This window comes from Abramis brama (genome assembly GCF_963993115.1).
Source record: "Abramis brama genome assembly, chromosome: 14".
Taxonomy (NCBI): Eukaryota; Metazoa; Chordata; class Actinopteri; order Cypriniformes; family Leuciscidae; genus Abramis; species Abramis brama.
This window is the reverse complement of record NC_139976.1, coordinates 19054585-19078821: the sequence shown is the minus strand read 5'-3', so window position 1 is coordinate 19078821 and position 24237 is coordinate 19054585.

Here is a 24237-nt window from a genome sequence, read left to right as displayed (position 1 = left end):
ACTTTCAAATATGATAAAACACTTTGTGTTATTTTATGTGTATTCAACACTGATAACCAATGCACAAAATTATGCAAAACAAGACAAACTTGCTACTCCAGTGATTACAAATATTGTACTTTACATGTCATTGTGATTTTTTATTGTGTTCACTTGTTTACTCAACAGCTGCAACAAAACTATTTTAGTTCGGATGATAAAAAGTATTCTAATCAAAGATTAAAAATTAATTTTTAGTTACTAAATGTTTGTCACCAGCATGCAAAATCACTTCTGAAGAATTCTCTTTATAGGCTATACATAGACTGAACAAAATTATAAACGCAACACTTTTGTTTTTGCCCCCATTTTTCATGTGCTGAACTCAAAAGAATTAAGACTTTTTCTATGTACACAAAAGGCCTATTTCTCTCAAATATTGTTCACAAATCTGTCTAAATCTGTGTTAGTGAGCACTTCTCCTTTGCCGAGATAATCCATCCACCTCACAGGTGTGGCATATCAAGATGCTGATTAGACAGCATGATTATTGCACAGGTGTGCCTTAGGCTGGCCACAGTAAAAGGCCACTCTAAAATGTCCAGTTTTTCTTGTATTGGGGGGGTCCGGGGGGGGTCCGAAAATCAGTCAGTATCTGGTGTGACCACCATTTGTCTCACGCAGTGCAACACATTTTTTTGACCTTTATTTAACCAGGAAAATCTCTCTGAGATTAAAAATCTCTTTCACAGGAGAGTCCTGGCCATGAATGGACAGCAGTTGCAGTCACAACTTACAAATTGAAACAACAAATACACAATTAGAACACTTAAAAACAATTGCAAATCAATGAGTCTTCTTCGAGTGACCGAATAATAGATTTAAAATGTTCCATAGGCACCAGAGTTTGTAATTTCAATTTCGTTTGAGTAAATTCCATTCAAATGGAGCTGCGTACATAAAAGCCCTTTTTCCCAGTTCAGTTCTCACAAATGGAACAGAGAGAGTAAAACAATTATCAGACCGGAGGGAATATTTCCCAACACTTTTCTTTTGAATTAGACAACCTAGATACAAAGGCAACAACCCCAGAATAGTTTTATAAATGATTAGGTAATAATGAATTTTCCTTCTAATAGACAAAGATGGCCAGGATACTCTATTATACAATATACAATGATGAGTTAAAGGTTTACAATCTGATATAAATCTTAAAGCGCTGTGATAAACAGCGTCCAAAGAAGAAAGAAGTTGAGAGGAAGCAAATTGATACACCACATCACCATAATCGAGTACAGGCAAGAAAGTAGCAGAAACTAACCTCTTTCTTACATTAAATGAAAAACAGAACTTGTTTCTAAAATAAAACCCAAGCTTTATTTTTAATTGTTTCTTTAAATTAGTTATGTGAGACCCAAAAGATAATTTATCATCGATAGTGATGCCAAGATATTTATATTCTTTCACTAACTCAATCACATTACCTTGCGAAGTCTGGAGAGGAATAAAATTGTCTACCGCCTTTTTCGAGCTTGAGAATAACATGATTTTAGTTTTATCTACATTCAGAACAAGTTTTAGTGTATGAAGCCGAGACTGAATAACATCAAAAGCCGCTTGAAGTTTTAAGCAAGGCTTGCTGTTTCGAAGGTGCACCACAATACATAACAGTATCATCTGTGTAAAAATGAAAATTAACATCTTGATTATCATGATCAATACTGTTTATGTAGATAGTGAATAAAAGAGGCCCCAACAAGGAACCTTGAGGAACACCTTTAACAATCTCCAATAGTCCTGAATTTTTACCCTCAGCCTGAACACATTGAGTTCTATTACTTAAATAATTTTTAAACCAGAAAATAACATGATTTGATAAGCCAACACTCCTTAATCTATGCAGCAATATCTCATGATCCACTGTGTCGAAAGCCTTTGATAAATCGATAAAAAGGGAAGCGCAGTAATCACCTTTATCAACTGATCCCACAATGTCATTTAAAACTTTCAAAACGGCTGTTGTGGTACTGTTTTTTGCGAAACCCAGATTGATTACTAGATAGAACTTTGTGTACGTTCAAATAACAAGTCACTTGATCACTAATAAAACTTTCTAAAAATTTTGATAGGACACAAAGCTTAGAGATTGGCCTATAATTATCTAGTATAGTAGGGTCTCCCCCTTTTAATAAGGAGATAACAAAAGCTGATTTCTGGAATAACACCAGTATCTATTGAAAGATTAAAAAGATAAGTTAAAGGGGTCGAAATAATATCAGCTGCCATTTTCAAATAGATAGTTTCCACACAATCAGGGCCTGGTGATTTATTTATATCAAGTGATTTAAGTGCTTTATGGACATCAGAACTCTTGATGTGTACAAAAGTGAACTCCTCCTTGGTACGGATTCAGCATTTCCTGCCTGAAGATGAAGGCAGGGGCACAGCCGACCCCCCGTGAGGTATTGGAAGGGACCGTCCTGGTGGTGGTGGGGAGGTTGGAGGGGAAGGGACCATCCTGCGGTGGTAGAGAAGATGGAGGGAAGAAGCCATCTTGTTGGTGGAGGGAAGAAATCATCTTGGTGGTGGTGGGGTGGATGGTGGTGAGTGAAAGCGTTCAGCATCTGCGAACTCAGACAAGTGTAAGTACGGGTCCTTTATACTTCCAGTATTAGAACATGATTGGATAGATGAGAAGGTAATAAGTGACGCAACAATTGAGTCTTCCCGGCAGAACTTACGCTAAAGCTTTCATTTCTTCTGCTAAGCACAAAAGAGGATATTTTGAAGAATATAAAGTTTCCACCCTTCCAAAGTCTCGTCCCGTCGAGACCACCCTTCTAGAGCTTCTTCACGTCATGCCTATCAAGCCAGAATGTCATCACGTCATGCCTGTCGAGCCCTCAGCAAAGATGGCCGCTGCCTCGCCGCCTGAGTCCTCAGCCAGGATGGCCGCTGCCACTTCAGAGCCTGTATCTGTTCCTGAGCCTGTATCTGTTCCTGAGTCTGTTCCCAAGCCTGAATCTGTTCCAGAACCTGAGCCTGAATCTGTTCCAGAACCTGAGCCTGAGATGGTTCCAGAACCTGAGCCTGAGATGGTTCCAGAACCTGAGCCTGAGATGGTTCCTGAGCCTGTTCCTGAACTCCCACCCAGCATCACTCTCTCACCTCCTCCTATCATAATCTCCTCCACGCCTCTGCTGCTTCCTGTCAGCCCCTCAGCTCACCCTTATTCCACCATCAGTGATGTGGGGTCGCCGCGGGTCTGCCAGTCTCCAGTTCCATCATGGTCAGTGGATCCCCGGTCTCCGCATCCGGCCTCCACGACCAGGACTTTACCTCGGCCCGTCGGTCCATTAACTCTACCTTGGCTCCCACCTCCCTCATCTTCACCGTGGCCCATCAGTCCACCAGCTCCGCCGGGCTCCTTCGTCCCTCCGGCTTCACCTTGGTCATTCGTCGGCCTGCCCTCGCCTCGGGACTACACTCCTCTGGCTTCACCTCATCCCTTCGTCCCTCTGGCTCCGTCGGGCTCCTCACTCCCTCCAGCTCCACCTTGATCCTCTGTCGCTCCGGCTCCACCGCGGGCTTCTGGATCCCCGCCTGCGCCTCGGTCGCCAGAGTCGTCGGCATCACCATGTCCCTCCAGATCCTCAGCATCGCCTTGGCTTGTCAGCTCTCTGTCTACACCCTGGTCTCCACTTCCACCTGCTCCGCCTCCGTCAGTCGGCCCCCTGGAGTTGTCAGCCCTTTCTCCACCAAGGTTCCTCCCTCCATCGGTTCTACCATGGGCTGCCTACCTGGCTGCAGTTTGGATTCCTACTTGCCCCTCCTGCTCCAAGTCCTTCCTGTCTCCTCCTTGGCTCCTCCCACCATTAGCTCCGCCCTGGCCGCCTGCACAGCCTGCTCCGCCCTGGTCTCCTGAGCTGCGGCACCGCCCTGGAGTCTACATACCCTGCTCACCCTATGGATTAACCCCTAATTTCCACCAACTGCGGAACGGCTGCGGATCCACTCCGGAACGACGGCGGAGACAATAGGTTTCCATTAAAGTCATTGTGTGTATTTTCACTGAATGCGGAACGGCTGCGTTCCGACTCCGGCAATCCGCAGCCCTACGGAGCAGATACGCAGAGCTTCTATTTTTGCCAGATGCCGGAGAGCTCCGCAGCAATTCAGCACTTATATCGCGTGATCATACGTGAATTTGCGAGATCTCGTGGGTCCTCGTGACTTCAGCTGTCAGTCATGGCCGCAGCCGTTCCACAATGAATCCGGACCTGGTGGGTATTGAAGGATGACGGAGCACGGAGCCGACACGCAGCGGAGCCGATCCGCAGCCGTTCCGCAGTTCGTAGAAATCCGGGGTAAGACTCCAAGACGCCTCCGGGGGAGTACTGTCACGTGTCAGTGCTTGTTTGGACTTTCGTGTTTTGATTGGTTCCTGTTTTCCTTTGTTATTTTCCTGCCACTCCTTCGTTTCTATGGTTACTGTCATTATCAGTTCAGTTGTATCACCTGTTTAGTCAGTCATCGTCATCTGTATCACCTGTGTTCTGTTAATCAGTGTCATCTGTGTTTGTATTTAAGTTCCATCTGTTTAGTCAGTCATTGTCCGATCTCCATTATATTTAGTGTGTGTTGCTACCTGTTCTGCTGTCCTGTGTTTAATTACATTAAATCTTCGTTTTTGGAAATATATCCTTGTCTCCGTCTGCCTTCCTGCAACCCACCATGACAGCTGTAAACATACAGAGAGCCCTATCAGCTGGTAGTATTATTTAAGGTTAAAAATAACTAGTTTTTTTATTATAATAACAACTTTATTTGATATAGTTAAAATATAATATGTAATAGTACACATATTTAGCAAAATATAGCTCTTTTTTTCTAGCCAACTAACATGCTATATATGTGATGCATCACATGGTGAAATTTTCCCTATTAGGCCTACAGATTTTGATACCATATTAAAGCTGGTTTCAAGCCCTTTCCAAATCTGTTTTTATTTCTTTCATCGGCTGATTGCTATGATTTTCAGGAACGGAATTTTTCATGTCCTGCTAGCGGGACGATTGGCGGTCTTTTTTTTATTGCCTTTTTTTCATATCACATATTTTAGTAATCATCATAGATTAGGTATCATTCAAAAGCTTACGAACTCAAAATTCATCCTTTGAAAACCGTTTTGAAATTGGAGAGCAAGATCTTTTAAGTGAAAAGCTAGCTACTTCAGACTCCGTTGTTGTGCACTGCATCTCACGATACACAGGCTCTGATATTAAAGGTGTGAAAAGGTGAGAGCTGCACCATTTAAATATAATATAATTGCTGGAATTTATGTTTTTTATGTTTTGTTTCACAAAAAGTCTCTCTCTGCAGATAAGTTGAGTGAGTTTCTGATATTAAAGGCGTGGTGAAAAGGTGAGAGTTGCACCATTTAAAGATAAAATAATTGCTGGAATTTTTTACATTTTGTTTGTCACAAAAATGTACAGATCCCTTCTCTTGTGTATATGAATAACAGGAAGGGCCAAATCATTGGTAATAGCCACAGCACCACTTTCAGTAATGCTGTTGAGTTTGCCTCCTACAACTGCCTGAACATCTCGTACCCAGCAGGCCAAGGAGCAACGCTGGAGTTCTTGAAGAGGTACGAAACCAGCAGTTAATTTCATAGATTAAAACAGTAATGAAACATTCTCTAGCTACATCTACATTAATCCAGACACATTTGAAAACATTGTTTTAATTTTAAGATGTTCTCAGACCACACTATTGTTCCAGCATTTTCCAAAAGTTTATCGTTCACACTGAATGAAAGTCAAAAAAAAAAAGAAAAGCGTTTTCATAAGTATCTGGATTAGTGTAGCCCCTGTTGCATACACACTATAACATCCTCTTGCATACACACGGTCTCTCTTGAAAACTCCCTCCACAAACATGCTTTGTGCCAATTTCCACTATTCTGATATTTTTACTGTATTTTTTTTACTGTAGCTTACTGTAGCTCCAACCAGCTCCAACACACCTGCCTGGAAGTTTCTAGCAACCCTGAAGACATTGATTAGCTGGTTCAGGTGTGTTTAACTGGAGGGCTGCAGAGTTTAGCTTCAACCCTGAATTTGACCTGTGTTTGTTCGAAAAGTTCTTTCTCTCTGAACCAAAATTACAGACTATGAATAGAAGGCATACATTGTGAACATTCTTTTAGAAGAGAGTCCAATCTCCCTCCATTCACCTGCACAGAGATTTTCATCAGTGTCACGCAGACTTTGAAAACACTCACTCTTTCTTGCTTAGTTTAAATGTTTGTTTTTATGACTCCTTGTAATTCATCTGTCGACCAGTGGTCAGCTTTTGAAGGCAGACTGTTTAATTATTATTCAACTGTGTATTTTTTTGTTGTTGTAACAAATTGTTGTATTGTTATATTAAGTATACTGCTGCAATTGTTTTAAAACCATTGCTAGTTTTAAAACTGTTATACTGTTTTTTATTAAATAAAAACTAATAATAAATATTATTTTGCGATTAAGAGACTGGTTATTTGTTTAGCAGTGTTTAACCTTTATAGATCATTTTATTGTTTTTATACAAGTAAATATGATCCTTCATTAAACATTCAAAAGCTAAAGAAAAAACAAAATTATATGTAAAATTACAGTTTTTCAATTACAGTATTAAAAATACAGTATTTTCAAATACAGTAGTAAAATTACAATTAAAATTACTGTATTTTTACAATATGTTTATTTTACGTTTTTTTCTCTGGCACCCTAGCTGCCGGAAAATAGGACAAGCCATTGCAATAAGGTAGTTACTCGAGTAAAGCACCTCACAATCTACTGAATTAAACAAACAAACACAAAAAAACTCATGATTTATATTAGATGTGATGTGTCGCTTAATATCAGCAGGTTATAATTGGTTTGTTCACTTGAAGTGAATATCTTTTGTAAGCATCCTGTTATTGCTTCACTGTCATTATTGGACGTGTGCCTACACAATATGATTTAAAGGCAGCGGCCGTATATGGAGAATTTTGCGCAGAGAAATGTGTTTATTTTCCACACACATCAAAGGTCTAAGGCTCGATCACAGTGTTAAAACACAATAAGACGAAGTCCAGCTGTTTTCGTGTGTTTACGCGACTCTACAGTTAGCTTTGTCTTTGTGCGCGTGCTGATCTACAGTGCGCTGATGTGACGTCAGCTTCACTTCCTCCACAGGCTCTTTTCCTGAGGATGGACGTCTGCCTGCTTGTGTGTGTTGCCAACCAGGGGCCAAAGCAATGACAAAAACATCCTTCCAGCCCACTACCTGCCCTTGAGGCCTTGTCCCGTTCCATACTACCTCTTGTTTGCAGGAAGGCCATGTTTCCTGAATGACAGGGATTTGTGGGGGATCGGGGCTGGACTTTTCATATTCTCAATAACACCTTTTTTCTTTGTCCTTGCTTATACATTACATCAGGTGCATCAAGAGCGTTTGGAGCCATATCACATTAAATGCTTTTTAAAGGGACAGAGAAAAGATTTGACCTGGTGAGTGAAGGTGATTTAGAATATAACATTATTTGGTATAATATTGATTTATATCTGTACAATTTAACAAAACAGAATGAAATATTAATTATTTTGCTTCTCTTTGAGTCTTTATTGTTTTAAGAACAGTGTTAATGACTATGTAACATCTATATTTAATGACAAGTTAAAGTGCTAGTGTGAGTGGACAAACCAAACTTAATGGTGGTTGTTCATTATTGATGAGTGTTAATCTTTCCACGACTGAATGTATGGCAGCTATTTTTAGCAACTGAGCATGTTGAGCTCAGAATATATTTTTTTTTGCCTTAGGGGTATAACAGCTTACCCAAAAAGGGATGACTTTGTACCTTATCTACCCCTAATGTAGTAGTAATATGCATCCTTAAAGCACTACAGTACAATGAAACTTTTTGGGGAAAATAAGGTATAACAATTTCAGTTTGAGGGTATTGCCCCAGTGACAAGCTGTTGACCCCTGAAAGTAAAATTTTAGAGTGTAGGTATTTCTGGGGAAAATGTCATGCTATGTGATTTAAAACAGCAATTTCTTTTCTAATTATTTTGCCTGCATTTCATATTTTATGAGCTTTTATGTAATATTTGTACTTTTAAAAATGTATGTCACACGGAAGGACCATTTAAAAAGGCAAAATGATGATGGATGCACGCTGTTAACAAAACAAAATGAAAATTCTGTTATCATGTACTCAAAATAAGAACAATAAAGAAGAAATAAGGTCATACAGGTTTGGAAAGACATGAGGGTTAGTAAATGATGGCAGTTTTTTGTTTTTGTGTGTGAGAAATAACACTTTACAAGTTTCACATTTGTTTAGTTAACATGAACTAACAATGAACAATACTTCTACAGCATTTATTAATAGATAATGTTAATCTCAACATTTATTAATGGAGTTTTTAAGACCAAAAGTAATATTAACATTAGTTCATGTACTGTGAACTAACATGAACATTTTAATAACTAAGATTAACAAAGGTTATAAATGCTGTAAGAATACATTGCACATTGTTAGTACAAATGTTACCAATATCCCTTTTAAATCTTGATGTTGAAATATGCACTTTATTCATCAATTACCCATGCATTCATTCCTGTGGTTATTTTCATAAATACTTGTTACATTTTTCAGCCAGGGGGTAGTTAAAATAAATTATTAATAAGTTGATAAGTGAGCAATGTGTTGCAATTACTGTATTTAAATCATTACATGTCTGGAACACGGCCTGTTTTATTTTGAGATGCTTTTTTCCAAGCCAAGGTTCTCAGTAACAGACTGAGATTTCTCTCTAAGCCTCTCTTGATAGATTTACAACTCGCTCTGTGTATCATCAGTTGTTCTCGATCTGCCAACAGCACCGTGGACATTAAACAATTACAATAAGAGATTCTCATGATGGGAATGCCTTTCAAAAGCTGTCCCTAATTAAAGCTGATCATGTCTTTCATAAACGAGGGCAGAGAGAGATTGTGCTGTTCCCTGTCTCTCGGGTTTAGTTGCATCTATATCTATTTCCAGCTGACCAGCTGTGATGGAAGCATGCCGATGGGACTCTCAGATTCAGCCAAGACGGCCGCCTCAGTTTCAGTTCCCGCCCCTCCTCTTCCCCGACATTAATCACTCAACACCAAGTGTGTGTAGTTGGAATGTTTGTGTGTGCATGTAGGACACCCTGAAGTGACCTCGGCCCAGATCACATCATTAGCCGTAAATCTGAAGGCACACACAAAACAAACATGTTTAGAGCACATTTGGAAGAAGAAGAAGAAGAAGAAGTTTTATTTATATAGCGCCTTTCCGTAGCTCAAGGTCGCTTTACATTGTATATTACAATACATTTACATACCCGCACATACATTACAATCACATAAGGACACATATAGTCACATTATCCAAAATACATGTTAAATATGTTTTTAGCTGAGTCTTGAAAGTAGCCACAGATGAGATATTACGAAGTGTAAGGGGTAGTGAATTCCATAATTTAGGAGCATTAACACTAAATGACCTTCCACCTACAGTAGACAACCGGAAACGAGGGATGGACAATAAACCAAGTTCAGCTGATGTAAGGGCAGGGCGATAAGAGTAAAGTAGATCAGACAGATATGGAGGTGCAAGACCATTTAATGCCTTAAACGTTAGAAGTAATACCTTAAAGTGAATATGTGATGCCACGGTAGCCAGTGAAGGGCATTCTCCTCACAGCCTGATTTACACGCTGATGAAATGAGGCCTTACGCAACACCTGTCCCACGATTCCCCCTGCACGTGAGGGATGTAGCCATAGACCGCTCCACTTCCATGTCTGTGAAATACATGAAGGCGCTAATTGAGCAGCCTATCTTGCCAGGCTGCGAATTCCCCTTGTGCTGATCGTTGATGTGCCCCTTGGGGACCTGTAAAAAGTGGCAAGAGGCCAGAGAGAGTCCTGGCCCTCCACAATGAGATCACCAAAAGTTGGATCAGTTGAGTAATGCCACTCATGTGCCATGCCACAGAGTTGGACTCTAGGATCTCATGTCATCTCCAACAAAGCCTGTGAGCAGTTGATTTCGTGGTGCTGAAAATTAGAAAAGCCCCCCAGGAGCTCCAGGTCTTTCCCAATGCCATGCTGACATGCAGAAATAGGCCTTTTCATCTGGTTTTTGCGGGCTGTGACTTACTTAAAGGTATAGTTCACTCAAAAATAAGAATTCTGTCATAATTTACTCACCCTCATGTCCTTACAAACCTGTACGACTTCAGTTTTTTGGGGGGAACACAGACAAAACACGTGTTTTAAATTTGTCCATATTAAAGTCAATAGTGTCCGAAACAACTTTGGTCTCCATTGACTTTTATTGTATGGACAAAAACAATTCTTCAAAATATTCCATAATATTCCATTAAGTTTAATGATTTGGATTAGTATTCAGACTGATAATGGTTATGATACCATAAGTGATATTCAGAAAACCTGGATTTAGTGCTAAGAGTTTTCTGACTGTAAAAAGAGACAGCCACATGATGAAACCTCTCTGTTTTACCTTTAAAAATGCAAAAACAAGCTTCTCAATAACAGCTGATAAGGATTTTTAAGGCACACAAATGAGCTAACTGACTGTCAACATAACAACATCAATATTAACAATGTTTGTCTCCTTTTAGGCTCACCAAACAGACTGCATTCACGTGGCATTATGGGAATGGATGTTTGCGTGTAAAATAACACCAGCCTTTCTTGGTTGAATGCTCTCCATTGACAGTTTGGTTTTTAATCATGCAAAGAATGCTACAGTGCTTAGCATAGCGCTAAGTGTGAAATGCGCTAAAGCTCAATGTGCATGTGCATAACCACACATTTGATCATTCCTGCGGTCAGTCTTACAGTCCCAAGTAGTAGGCCTGTCTTTCATTCAATGAGTTTTGGACCGAAATGTAGTCAGCCATGCAACAGGAGCAGGGAATGCAAGTTGCACAACGACTTGGTGACTGTCCCTCTGCTTGTACAGTACCTTTGGGGTTTCCCTGAGCCGGCACAGGCCTGGCTCTTGTTTTTATGAGTATGACAGTATCTCTTGGATGGACTTCACACTTAGCAGAATAGCAGTACACAGCCATGACACTGGATACAAACCTGGCATCGCATTTTTATAGCATTTTATATCGTAAAAGTTTTTTCCTTTCTCTATTTTGAGATCACGTACATGTTCTCAGCCTGGTACAGATCTCATGTGGCAGATGCTCAGTGATCCAGTGAGTGAGACGTCTGCCAGACTTAAAACAGGTGGCTTTTTACTTAACATCAACTCTATCTTGTAAACAGAGTAAAGAGGGGTAAATACAAGGCAAGAGGTCCCATGTAAGTAAACATGCTAGTGTTACAGTTTATAGTGCAAAGGTTGCAGATGTGTGATTCAACACTTTAGACCCAATATCAGACTTGCCATTAAAGTTTGTCAAATACATTTTTTTTTATCTTTAATTAAAATAATATGTTTAAAAAAAATGAATTACATGAAAATTAATATGGACTTTAGTTTAGAGAAACGGACCAAAAATATTTGTATTGCTTTTAATCTCATTTCAGTTCATAAACTACATGAAACTAATGATCTGATCAGCATCGTGTAGTAATGTGAGAACTGAAAGTTCTTAATGAAACTCACAAGATAAAGTTGGATCCAGATTGTTTTAAGAATTTCTGGATGCCTTCCAAAATAACTCATTTGTTTAGCAGATGGTTCTCTGTATTTACCTTCCTCTTATCTAATTTCTTGTGCATAAAAGCGGCTCAACATATGCACATCTTGTATAAGTCTTTCTAAAATACTGATTTAAAGAATATATATATATAAAAAAAATGTCTCTATAGAGTATGTCCTCTCACTCACAGTACCCTAAACCTGATCCATGACTGCAGAGCAAAGGCAGGCAGGCTGCCGAGACTGACAGAGCTTTTTTATTTTTAAATTATAGTGACACAGCATACAGCAAAATCTACTGAACATCCCTGGCCTTATATAGCATCCGTACAGGATTAGATTAAGGATGTAAAGCCGACAACTGAGAATAAAGAGTGCTACACTTTGATATGTTCCTTGTAAAAACTAATAGCCTATGGTTCTTGATCTGATTGCTAATCTAACTCTCTAATAAAATATAATCATCTACTTGATGCTCACTTCAAATGAGTATTTTGGCATATCGCTAAAATAATAGGTTACTATTCTACTACTAGCCTACTACTATTCTACTACTTCATTCCATTTAATTCTCAAAATCTCACCAGATCACTTGGCAATATTCTTTATAGCTAAATAATAATATAAAATAGCCTGTATCCTCAATCCACTGTCAATGTGACAGAAAAACTGAGGTTTAATGGAAACCTTTGAGCCAAACATGAAGACACTTTTCACCTCAGGATTCACTAGAGCAGTGGTTCTCAAAGTTTGGGGCGCGCCCCCTGGGGTGGCGCAGGGATACTGCATGGGGGGCGCGGGAGATCAGCAAAAAAACAAAACAAAAAACAGCCGTTGCACCGGCGTTCAAGTGCGTGAATAGCGGTTAAAGCGGCATTGAGCGGCAATTACACTGAATCGTTGTTCTTCAGACCGTTGACTTGTTGGAACAAGCCTAACATAGAATAGACCGAATCACAAGCTGCTATTGTGAACGCGCAAGCAAGTTCCGGTGAGAAGACGAACAATAATCTGAGCTCGTGATGTTTGGCGCTGTCAAAAGCAGTCATAAATTTGCGCATTTATATAGCCTATTGTTCATCCAAAGCATCACTGAAATATTTAAATATTTTTGTTTATTTAAATTAAAAGTTCAGTTCTGTATTATGATTCACTCTTATTGTTATATGAAATAATGACATTAACCTACAAAGTGAAACTATTGCAGGTGTTTTTCATTGCACGTTTTTTTTTTTTTTTATCTTTCCGTTTTTATTTATATTATTTTTATCATCTCCTTCAAGCTGTTTGTCGTTATCGAGATATCGAGGCAAATTATGTAGCATTACTGTCGTTGTTTTACAGTGTTTTCATCAACAGAGTCCAACTTTAGAGTCCAACATTATTATCAATATATAAAGTTTGGTGTTTTGGGTTTTGATAACATTATGTCAGATGACATGTTCATCCTTTTGCATCCTCAGTCATGTCATACCAAGTGGACTGTAAATAGTTAAGTGGAATTAGCCTCAGCTGGCCTCTCTCGCTAATATGGCTAACAGTCAACTTCCTGCCACTCTAATTCTGTTCAGTAGTTCACACCTAAAGCCAAATCAGCCCAGCCTCAGATCAGGGATAGCCTATTATTGGTAACTAAAACCATAAAATAAACATTAAACTGAAATTAAATCAATAAATAAACCTTAACTTTTTTGATTTCAACAAGTTAACTAAATAAACATTATAAACATAAAACTGTATATGAAAAAAAAAAAAAAATGACAAACCTCAACAAATTACCAAAAATGTAATAAAAACTTTAAATAAAATGAAAACAGAAAATATATAAAAAAAATAATTTGAACAGAAATTATAATAGTATATCAGTCTGCCACAGATTAAACAGCCTTTGTGGCCAAACACTGCAGATGCCCAGATTCTTTCCATATATTTTATGTTTGTTTGCATAAATATTAATACAATTTTATTATTTACTTTAAAATGGGTAACACTTTATCGTACAGTGCCTGTTACGTACTAACTATATTAATAACAGTCAACTAACCCTATTCCTAACCCTAAGTACATTTTGTTAATTAATATTACCAAGTACTTAAATGAATAATTACATTGTAACTAAGACACCTTAAACTAAAGTGTAACCAATAATTGTATATTAAAGCATATAAAATATTTATACAATTAAAATAGTTTTATTTTTAAACAATATATATAACCCTACTAAAAATATCATTTTTAACATTAATTATAAAATAATGTAGGGGTATTCAAAGTTTACATAGCTGAAACTGAGAAAAGAAAATTATTATAGTGAGATTTAAATTGATAAAAGCTTGAAATGTTATTGGCAGGTCACTGGGCTAGCTGATTTATAAACACATAAATGAATGAAGCAATGTAAAGCACCGTTTTAATTTAAGCAGAAGGTGATAATATATTTGTGTTTACAAATCCATCTTGAATTACTCTCACTATTCAGACCGTCTGTACACCAGAGCTGCTGTACGAGGCACTTCCCAACTTTTCCAAAAAAGGTTACGACGGCCAAGGCTGACATTTCATTTTTGTCCCTACCCAGAATGCAACGGGGCACCAGACGAATAGAGTTGATGTTGTAGTGGGGCATGTAACTCTCAGCGCCACTGGCTCTGATTTGCATGCTCAGAATAAGCCCAAAGGTATCCAATTACACAGCTCTCATGGATTGTTCGGTGTCACTTATCATCTGTTTGAGGGATATGATGATTCTGCTCTCCGCGTGTAAAAGGATAGCGTGAGGTTCTGGGCCCCTTTTTTTGTGAAGTGTTACCACTCAATTGGTGGGAAGATCCGCACAAACTCACTTAAAATAGTGAACCTCCTCCCTTTTTGGTGTGCTATAGGCTTCGGGAGCCCTACAAGGTCCATTACCATAGTGCAACTTCTTTCGGGACGAGCACATTCCCCTCAGTGATTTATAAGGCTGAGACACGGAAGCTCTTTTTCTGAGAGTGAAACATGATCCCAAGGGATTTATCTAAAAACTTTAGTGTCAGAACTGTACTGGTATTCGTGATATTTTATATTTTATAAAAGTTGCGTGAGGTAGCATGATGTTTTGATTCACAGCACTGGTCATAGTCTCTTTTTTTTTTAAACAAACTGGTTATTTTCCTCATTAGAAACATATAAACATTGAGAACCTGTGGTTTAACAAATATACCATACTAATCTGCTCCGATAGCGGCCCTCTCTCTACCTCAGCACTTTCAGCTGCTCATTTTAATGGTAGCTGTGGGGTCTTTAGTTTCAGAAGCTTGGAGCAAAACTATGACAAGTACGAAACTCCCGGTGAAGAAACCCGAGGCTCCCTGTACCTTCTTGTCACGCATCTGATTGAACTGCCAGCTGGATGTTTGCTCCTCCCCACACTCGGGCCTGATGGAAGTGTGTGCATGCGTGTATCTGTTACCAGCTGGGAACAATATCCTGATGCTGAATGAGTGTGTTGAGTAAAACTCCAGCATCAGTGATTTTGTTGCCAGAGGAGCACCTTGGGCATCCTGTGCATGTGTCCTCAGAGATGGAGCTTCCCTCGTCCTGATCTGCAGTGCAAAGATGCCTTAGAATGTGTGGTATTAGGCTAAATTCATGTCTTGTATCTGCATAATCTAAATATTCCACTCTTATTAGTATACACTCAGACAGCAACATAGTGTCTGCCCAGATCTGGGCAACATCTGGTACATGTGGATTTAATGCATACCAGATGTTGGCCGGATCTGGACCAACACTATGTTGCTATCTGGGCAACACTAAATGGGTGACATATTAGGCAATTGTGTTCTGTTCTGCAAGGCACGTAATGCCGTACAAAATTATACTTTACTGACTCTGAAATATATTATCTATATAAATAAAGCCTTCTTATATATTTAAATATGCACAAAAATACACAAAAACATCATAGAGAAAGCCAGTGTAGGACTACATTAGTATTCTTCATAAGATTGTGTTTAAGGAAAAGTTGTGTTCATGATAGGCCACTGGGTGTACTCAAGTTCAAATTGAGGTTGTGTTTTCTATAATGTCCAGCAGAGGACGCCACGCCCAATTCCAGGACCTGATCTGTTTTTGTTACATGCATGAAAAAGAGCAGAAAGTCATGAGGTGAATCTGGAGTCTTTGTGGAATTTCGTTTGAGCAAATGCTGTTATTTTGTTTAGCCACTGATTGCTGTTTAGTGTTTCCTGCTTACTGGAGGTGGACCAAAAAACTTCTACACTACTACAGTGAGTGGTTAATTATTAGGCAAGTAACTTGTAACTGTTAATGAGGGAAAGTATTTTTTTCTACAGGTAAAATTGGTCAAAAAAAGAGAGATTTCAAAAATGATGAAATGCCCATGATAAGGATACACTACTCTAATTAAATGGTTAGTTCACCCAAAAATGAATATTCTGTCAGTAATTAGGCTACTCACCCTCATGTTGTTCCAACCCCATAAGACTTTCGTTCATCTTCGGAACACAAATTAAAACATTTTTGATGAAATCTGAGAGCTGGCTCACTCCTCCATAGGCTGCAAGGTAATTGCATCTGCCAGCCCAGAATAGTTAGTAAAAACATCGTTAAAATAGTCCAAGTGACTACAGTGGCTCAACCTTAAGCTTATCAAGCGACTAGAATACTTTTAGTGTGCAAAAAATAAAATAAAATAACGACTTTATTCAACTATTCATTTTCTTCTGTGTGGGCCTCTGACGTGAGTTCACGAGAGCGCCACGAAGCATGCGCGAGAACTGAGATGTTTTGACATCTTTGACATCTGACACTGACACTTTGATGTTTCAAAGAGTTCATAAAGAGATCGTAAAACAAATCCATATAATTTAGTTTAATTAGTTAATTCGTTTTCTGAAAACTAATTTTCTGAAGAGACTTGATCGCTTTATATGATGAACAGATTGAATTTAGGCTTTTATTCAAAAAAGAATTCATCAGCAAACATTAGGCTAACAGAGGCTCAACCGAACCTGCTTGACGCGCGAGAACAAACCTCATTGGTTCTTGCGGAAGCTCAAACGTGCTGCATAACACGAGAATGAATCTCATTGGTTCTCGCACGTCAAGCAAACATGACTGAGCTTCCGTTTACCACAACTGATGTGAGAGTTGATGAATGTTTATATGTGAATAAAAGTCTAAATTCAATCTGGTCATCATATAAGGCAATCGCGTCTCTTCAGAAAGTTTGGACTAAGCCGCTCAATTAATATGGATTAGTTTTACGATCACTTTATGAACTTTTTGAAGCGTCAAAGTGTCAGTTGTGTAGCTGTCTATTGAGGGACAGAAATCTCGCAGATTTCATCAAAATTTCATCATTCATATTCCAAAAATGAACGAAAGTTTGGAACGACATGAGGGTGAGTAATTAATGACATCATTTTCATTTTGGGTTGAACCCTTTAAAGCTACAATATGTAATTCTTTAAACATTCTAAAACATTAGAATAACAAATCATATTCTAACATTTCATCATGTTGAGCTATATAACATTGATAGTTTTATGTACATTTGCTCACCTGTCTAATAAAGTAACCTACATGCAAGAGCAGCATCTCTGTCAAGTCGAAGTTAGTCGTGGACGTGGAGCTCTCGGCATCTCAAAAACGCCACGCTGATATTGATGCTCGTTTAGTTCTCCTTTAGTCGCAAAGTCTGTTTGCCATGGTCCATAATGTTTTAATGAAACAACAACAGCGTGAGCGTGCCGCTAGACGTAAGTTACACAGTTGTCCACGTCTGTCGCCATGGTTACTATGGCAGTACGAGCGGAAACCAGGGATAACGCGGATATTACGTCATTGACAGGCGACAATGACCAGGGATGAGCCATTATCTAAAATTGGAATTACTCTGAAATTAAAAATCGTTGGGAACTTCTTTGGGATATTGTAAGTACACAACTGCAGGAAATATATCACACTGTGCAAGTGATTTTTGGATATTTTATTACAAAATTCTTACATATAGTACCTATATCAAAAACAGGTTAAGAAGATAATTTGCATATTAACTCTCCAGCAGGGAAGTTAGCACCACCCTTGTTCCTTCGACAAAATCCCAGCAAGATTTTTCCTACAGCTTTTGGGTTATTGCAGAAAATAAGCTCTTTTGAAAGTTTATGATTCATTTTGGTAATCTTAATCATGATAATCTTCGCAAAGAAATATAACTTGACATTTGTCCCCTTCAACCTCTGTAGTCCTATATAGCCACTTACTAAACCACCTTTTTCAAGACAAAATAAAAGGTCGTCGACATGAAACAGAAGTTGCAATAGCCTAGTCTTTTCTTCCCTATTGTGTGTGCATGTCCAAACGGCTTCTCAAACAAGAAAAGATGTAGGGTGGGACTTGATTTTGTCAATCATGAATTGCTTGGATAGTTGTGGTTTGCTATAGAGTGCAACAATTGGGTTCTGGAAGTAAAAACTCTATTAATTTTCTTCACAGGGAAATTGATTTTCAATGATAACTTATAAACATTTAAAAACAGCCTTACTGTGAGCTATGGGGTTGTTGAAGCCTTTAGCCTGCATTATTTCAACTTAGTTGTAGTGTTAACTTAATAATAGTGTTTAACAGTGGAATTCATGGTGAAAAACAATATTACCTGTATCGAAAATTCCACCAATCAGAGAGTCGAAACAAGCAAAACGAGGCAAAAGAACTCTTTAGCTCTGCCCACTCCCATGAAGCACCGTAAATGACGTAATCAAGTTGGTTTCCTACGCAAAATACTTAAACATTTGAATATATATGCATTTATTGCAATAAAACCTAAAATATATTATTTTATATACAGAATATATATATAATCAACATTTTTAAATGAGTAGTTTTATATTTCTCCATAATTTTTCATCCCATTATGCTGTTTCCATCACTAAAGCCACACAGTCTTGTACCCTTTGTATTTTTTGTTCAGATTTTTTTTAAATCACTTTTTTGTTTGTTATGTTATGATTCACCTCGTAGCTTGGTTTGCTTCATGGCTTATTACACTTTAATGAAGACTTTTTTTAAATCCCTATGGGAGAAATTAATGGAAAACATACTCCCGGAACCAATGGCGCTGAAAAAGTGGGCACTGTTGCACTCTATTGCTGTGACATCATGTGAGCGACAGATTGTCCCACTCTCACGTCTGTAAACACGTCATCAGAGAAGAGAATAGATATTGCTGCAAGTGAAAGGGGAAGTTATTTTGATTAAATATTAAGAGGGCATGTGAATTATTATAAAATAAATAATTTATAATAGGCCTAAATACTGCAATATCCCATTTAAAAATATATTAATTTTGGTTTCATGGTGACATGGTGAAATTTATGTATTTTATATAGTAGAATAAAACGTGAAATGCTAGTCTGCAGGGTTAGCCACCCTCAAAGTTTTTTGGGAAAATACATATTTTATTTAACAGCTACATAGAAAATAATAGTTTGATTTCAGTCATTTACAAACAAAACTTGCAATGAAAATGATCTATGCATTTCTGCAATTCTTTAACTGCATGCTGATGATGAGGCGATATACATCTTTATTAAATGAGCTAAAATGCTTACCTAATTAATGTAGGATGTTTATTTGCAAGGTAATTGTTTCAACAAAGTGTTGGAGTAAGTGCATGTTTGTATTGATTTACAGGGTGTGGAGAAGGCTGGGTGGAGGCTGTCAGAAGATATCAACACAGAGGTGTTTAGCCAGTAGGTAAAGAAGCAGGGATTAGTTCTCTACCTCAACTGAGAGATTTCCTCTATGCATACAGATGGTGAGTGTATGAGTGTGTGTGTTTCTTGATTGACTTCGTCACAGTACCTATTGAGTCAGCTCTCTGAGTCATCCGCTTCAAGGTTGCCTAGTGACAGCGGCGGGGAAATGTTTCCTATTGCGCATTCGCTGATGCATGGCTTCGATATTTATTCAAGCACTGCAGTAAGAAGCCAAGAGAAAATAATTGATGCATTTCACATGATTGCATGGATGTTCAGCCATCCGTAAAAAATGTTTACCTGAGGATTCTGATCTTCCCTTGTTTTTCATGCTTACCGAATCAACTTCCTAATAAAACCGATGTATGGTGGGAATCAGTGTTTCCAAAGCTTTCTTGTGTCACTTACCTCAACAGCCCAGTGAGGATCAAGTATCTCTTAATGGACACCAAACCATAAATGTACTGCTTTTGATTCATATTAAACTGGATATAATTAAGCATATTTTATTAATATTATTAAAATGGCCTTTTTTTATATATTTTTCACGTTCAAGCCAAAACGATTGATAGTAGGGATGCACTGATATGAAAACTTTGGCCGATACCGATAACCGATAATTCTTTATATTTGAAAGCCGATAACCGATATATTGGCAAATTTTCTTATCAGGCCAATTAAGAGAACATTAAAAATGAACATACACTCACCTAAAGGATTATTAGGAACACCTGTTCAATTTCTCATTAATGCAATTATCTAATCAACCAATAACATGGCAGTTGCTTCAATGCATTTAGGGGTGTGGTCCTGGTCAAGATAATCTCCTGAACTCCAAACTGAATGTCAGAATGGGAAAGAAAGGTGATTTAAGCAATTTTGAGCATGGCATGGTTGTTGGTGCCAGACGGGCCGGTCTGAGTATTTCACAATCTGCTCAGTTACTGGGATTTTCACGCACAACCATTTCTAGGGTTTACAAAGAATGGTGTGAAAAGGGAAAAACATCCAGTATGCGGCAGTCCTGTGGGCGAAAATGCCTTGTTGATGGCTAGAGGTCAGAGGAGAATGGGCCGACTGATTCAAGCTGATAGAAGAGCAACTTTGACTGAAATAACCACTCGTTACAACCGAGGTATGCAGCAAAGCATTTGTGAAGCCACAACATGCACAACCTTGAGGCGGATGGGCTACAACAGCAGAAGACCCCACCGGGTACCACTCATCTCCACTACAAATAGGAAAAAGAGGCTACAATTTGCACGAGCTCACCAAAATTGGACAGTTGAAGACTGGAAAAATGTTTCCTGGTCTGATGAGTCTCGATTTCTGTTGAGACATTCAGATGGTAGAGTCAGAATTTGGCGTAAACAGAATGAGAACATGGATCCATCATGCCTTGTTACCACTGTGCAGGCTGGTGGTGGTGGTGTAATGGTGTGGGGGATGTTTTCTTGGCACACTTTAGGCCCCTTAGTGCCAATTGGGCATCGTTTAAATGCCACGGCCTACCTGAGCATTGTTTCTGACCATGTCCATCCCTTTATGACCACCATGTACCCATCCTCTGATGGCTACTTCCAGAAGGATAATGCACCATGTCACAAAGCTCGAATCATTTCAAATTGGTTTCTTGAACATGACAATGAGTTCACTGTACTAAAATGGCCCCCACAGTCACCAGATCTCAACCCAATAGAGCATCTTTGGGATGTGGTGGAACGGGAGCTTCGTGCCCTGGATGTGCATCCCACAAATCTCCATCAACTGCAAGATGCTATCCTATCAATATGGGCCAACATTTCTAAAGAATGCTTTCAGCACCTTGTTGAATCAATGCCACGTAGAATTAAGGCAGTTCTGAAGGCGAAAGGGGGTCAAACACAGTATTAGTATGGTGTTCCTAATAATCCTTTAGGTGAGTGTATATCGGCCAAAACCGATATGGTGGCCGTTATATCGTGCATCCCTAATTGATAGTATGAATAAAAATCAGACTCACTAAGTAGCTTAATCCCAAACCGTTTCAGATTTGTTATTTTATAACTCCATTTAGTTTGATATTGGTTTGATTGGCTGAGGCATGAGACATGAAAATAGGAAGAGATATATTATATACAAGTATTTTCCATCATCCATTTCAAATTCACAAAATGCATACATAGTTTGTTCTCTAATCATTTTACTTTAATCATCATTTTTATAAATATTTTTACATTTTCAAATGTAACTATTATTACAGCCAGTTCGATTTCTCGACAGCCCTTTAAGTCCTAATATTTCCTAATAGTTCTAATATTAAGTAAGTTAATAATAAGTTATTTTATAGGTTTAACAAGAAAATCCAAAATCTAAAGTCTCTGAAACCGGAGTTTGCTTAAGAGGTTGGGAATGACTGCTCTAATTGAAAACATTGTTCCTTCTCAGTAATTCAAATTGAGAAGAAATCCGGTTTCGAAGTTGTTTCACCCTCTACACTGAGGCATCATTTAGTAGCAGCCCAGCTAAAACATTAGCCATTTTCATTTTCCCTCTGTGTCAGGAGGACAGTACGGCTTGATGCTCCTCCTACACACCAACACCTCCTCTCCTCTCAAAGAAGCAAGTTACCCATATTAACCTCAGATGCACTATACATTTGAATTCAGACGTTCATGTCAAAGGCGAAGCGGAAACCAACACACATTAATATTATTTTCCACTGAGCACCACTTACAACTGAACTTTAGGAAAATTGTGTAAAGCCTGTTTGGTTCCAACAGTGTGCTGAATGATAGATCATGAAGTGGTTTTACAGGTTTCCTGTGAAAAGAAGCGTCTTAACAGAAGATCTTGTGTTGCTATACAAATATTTACCGCTACCAAGTAATGCACAGAGGCTAGCGTGTGTACAGCTGAAGACAATATTTCCTGTTTTGACACCATCCAAGTTAACAAGAAAACAACCAACTCTACAAAGCAGGTGGAGACACCTATTGCACAAATTCATGCCTTCTGAAGCTGTGAGGCATCCCCTTACAGCTGCAGGATTAGTCAGTGTTTACCAGCTTTTCTCTCAAAGGTTTACTATGATTCATTATTAGTGGTTATTATTGGTTTGCATAGTCTGCAAAATGCTATGAGTTAAATGGTTCATATTACAGTATAAACTATTTTTTGCAAGTGATCTTCATCGGAAAAGTGAAAATAATTTATTAAAGCATTATTTGCTTTGTTATTAAGTTATTTAAGAAATTATTATATACTAATATGATTTATTATGTATTACTTATATACTAATATAGATAGATAGATAGATAGATAGATAGATAGATAGATAGATAGATAGATAGATGTGCATTATAAAGATGTGGACTGGTGCAGTATTTCCTTAGCATCTGCTCAAGCCAAAAACGGACATAACAGGCTGTATTTTTCCCCCTCTCTTGTCTGACCGGCTTTTGGGTCATGGAAAAACTGACTTGTCCCCCAATCTACCCTTTTATGATGCTGCGTGAGTCAGGCTGTAATGCGTTGGTTCCTGGCTGCTATTCTGGCCAGTCAAGATCACGTGTGATGACATAAGTGGCAGTATGACATCAATGGGTGATAGATAAAAAAAACTATTTGCTCACATTTCAGAGGAGATTAGGATATCAAAAATGTATTTAAGCACTGAAACTAGCTGGTCTGTTTTTTTAATTGTAATGGAATTGTGAGGAAGCAAAACAAAGAGCATTATTAGCACAATGTAATTAGATGAAGCACGCCAGATAATTTTTGGAATAGTTCACACCAAAAATTGAAATTCTGTCATTATGTGCTCACCCTCGTGTTGTTCCAAACTCATGTGATGCAGTAGATACAGTATAGGATGAATGTTCACGTTGCTCTTTTCAATACAATGAAAGTGAATGGTGACCAAGTCTTTTGGTCTTTTTTCCTCACAGATATCTATATATAATATAACCTACTTTAATGTTGTGTTTTGCCATTTAATAATTAACAATAATTACCATTCATTTTTGTTATATGATAAAGAGCAGTGTGAACATTCAGCTAAATATCTCCTTTTGTGATCTACGAGTAGAAGAAAACAACATCATACAGGTATGGAAACAACATGAGGGTGAGTAAATGACAGAGCTTTCATTTTGATGAAGGGTCCCTTTAATTAATCAGTAGTTTTCAGAGCTAACATCATCTAACCCTTCAAATCAGCATTCATTCAGAGCAAAAATGTACCTTTGGCTTCATTTAAACACTGTTCTGTGTGAAGAAACATCAGGTGTGCAGAGAAGCAGAGAAAGCCTCCATGTTTAAACAGCTATTTTTACATTTAGCCTTGAAGTCAGCCAGCTGTAAGCTTTGGGCCTTGGTTGAGCAATGAAACATTTGTTTACTAATCAAAATAGTTTGTGTGCATGGTTCGTTATCACCTTAAGTTCTCATCAAACACCCCATTAGGTTTTTGACAATGTTTTCATTTGTCATTTACATCTCACAAGCTCCCCTGACTAGAATGTAGCGCTTAGCATGTGGTTGCTAATGAGTGACTTATTTACTCAAGGGAAATGTGAGCAGGACTTTAAAGTTACCTCTGTGTGGAGTATGCAAATCAAAGAGTTATCTTGAAATATAACACAATGGTGTACAGTTGTAAACTATACAAGTTGCGGTATATATATCAGTACTACCAAGTGCTGATAAACCAACCTACTACTAAAGTGAATACCTGGGTGGATTTGCATGAATGAAT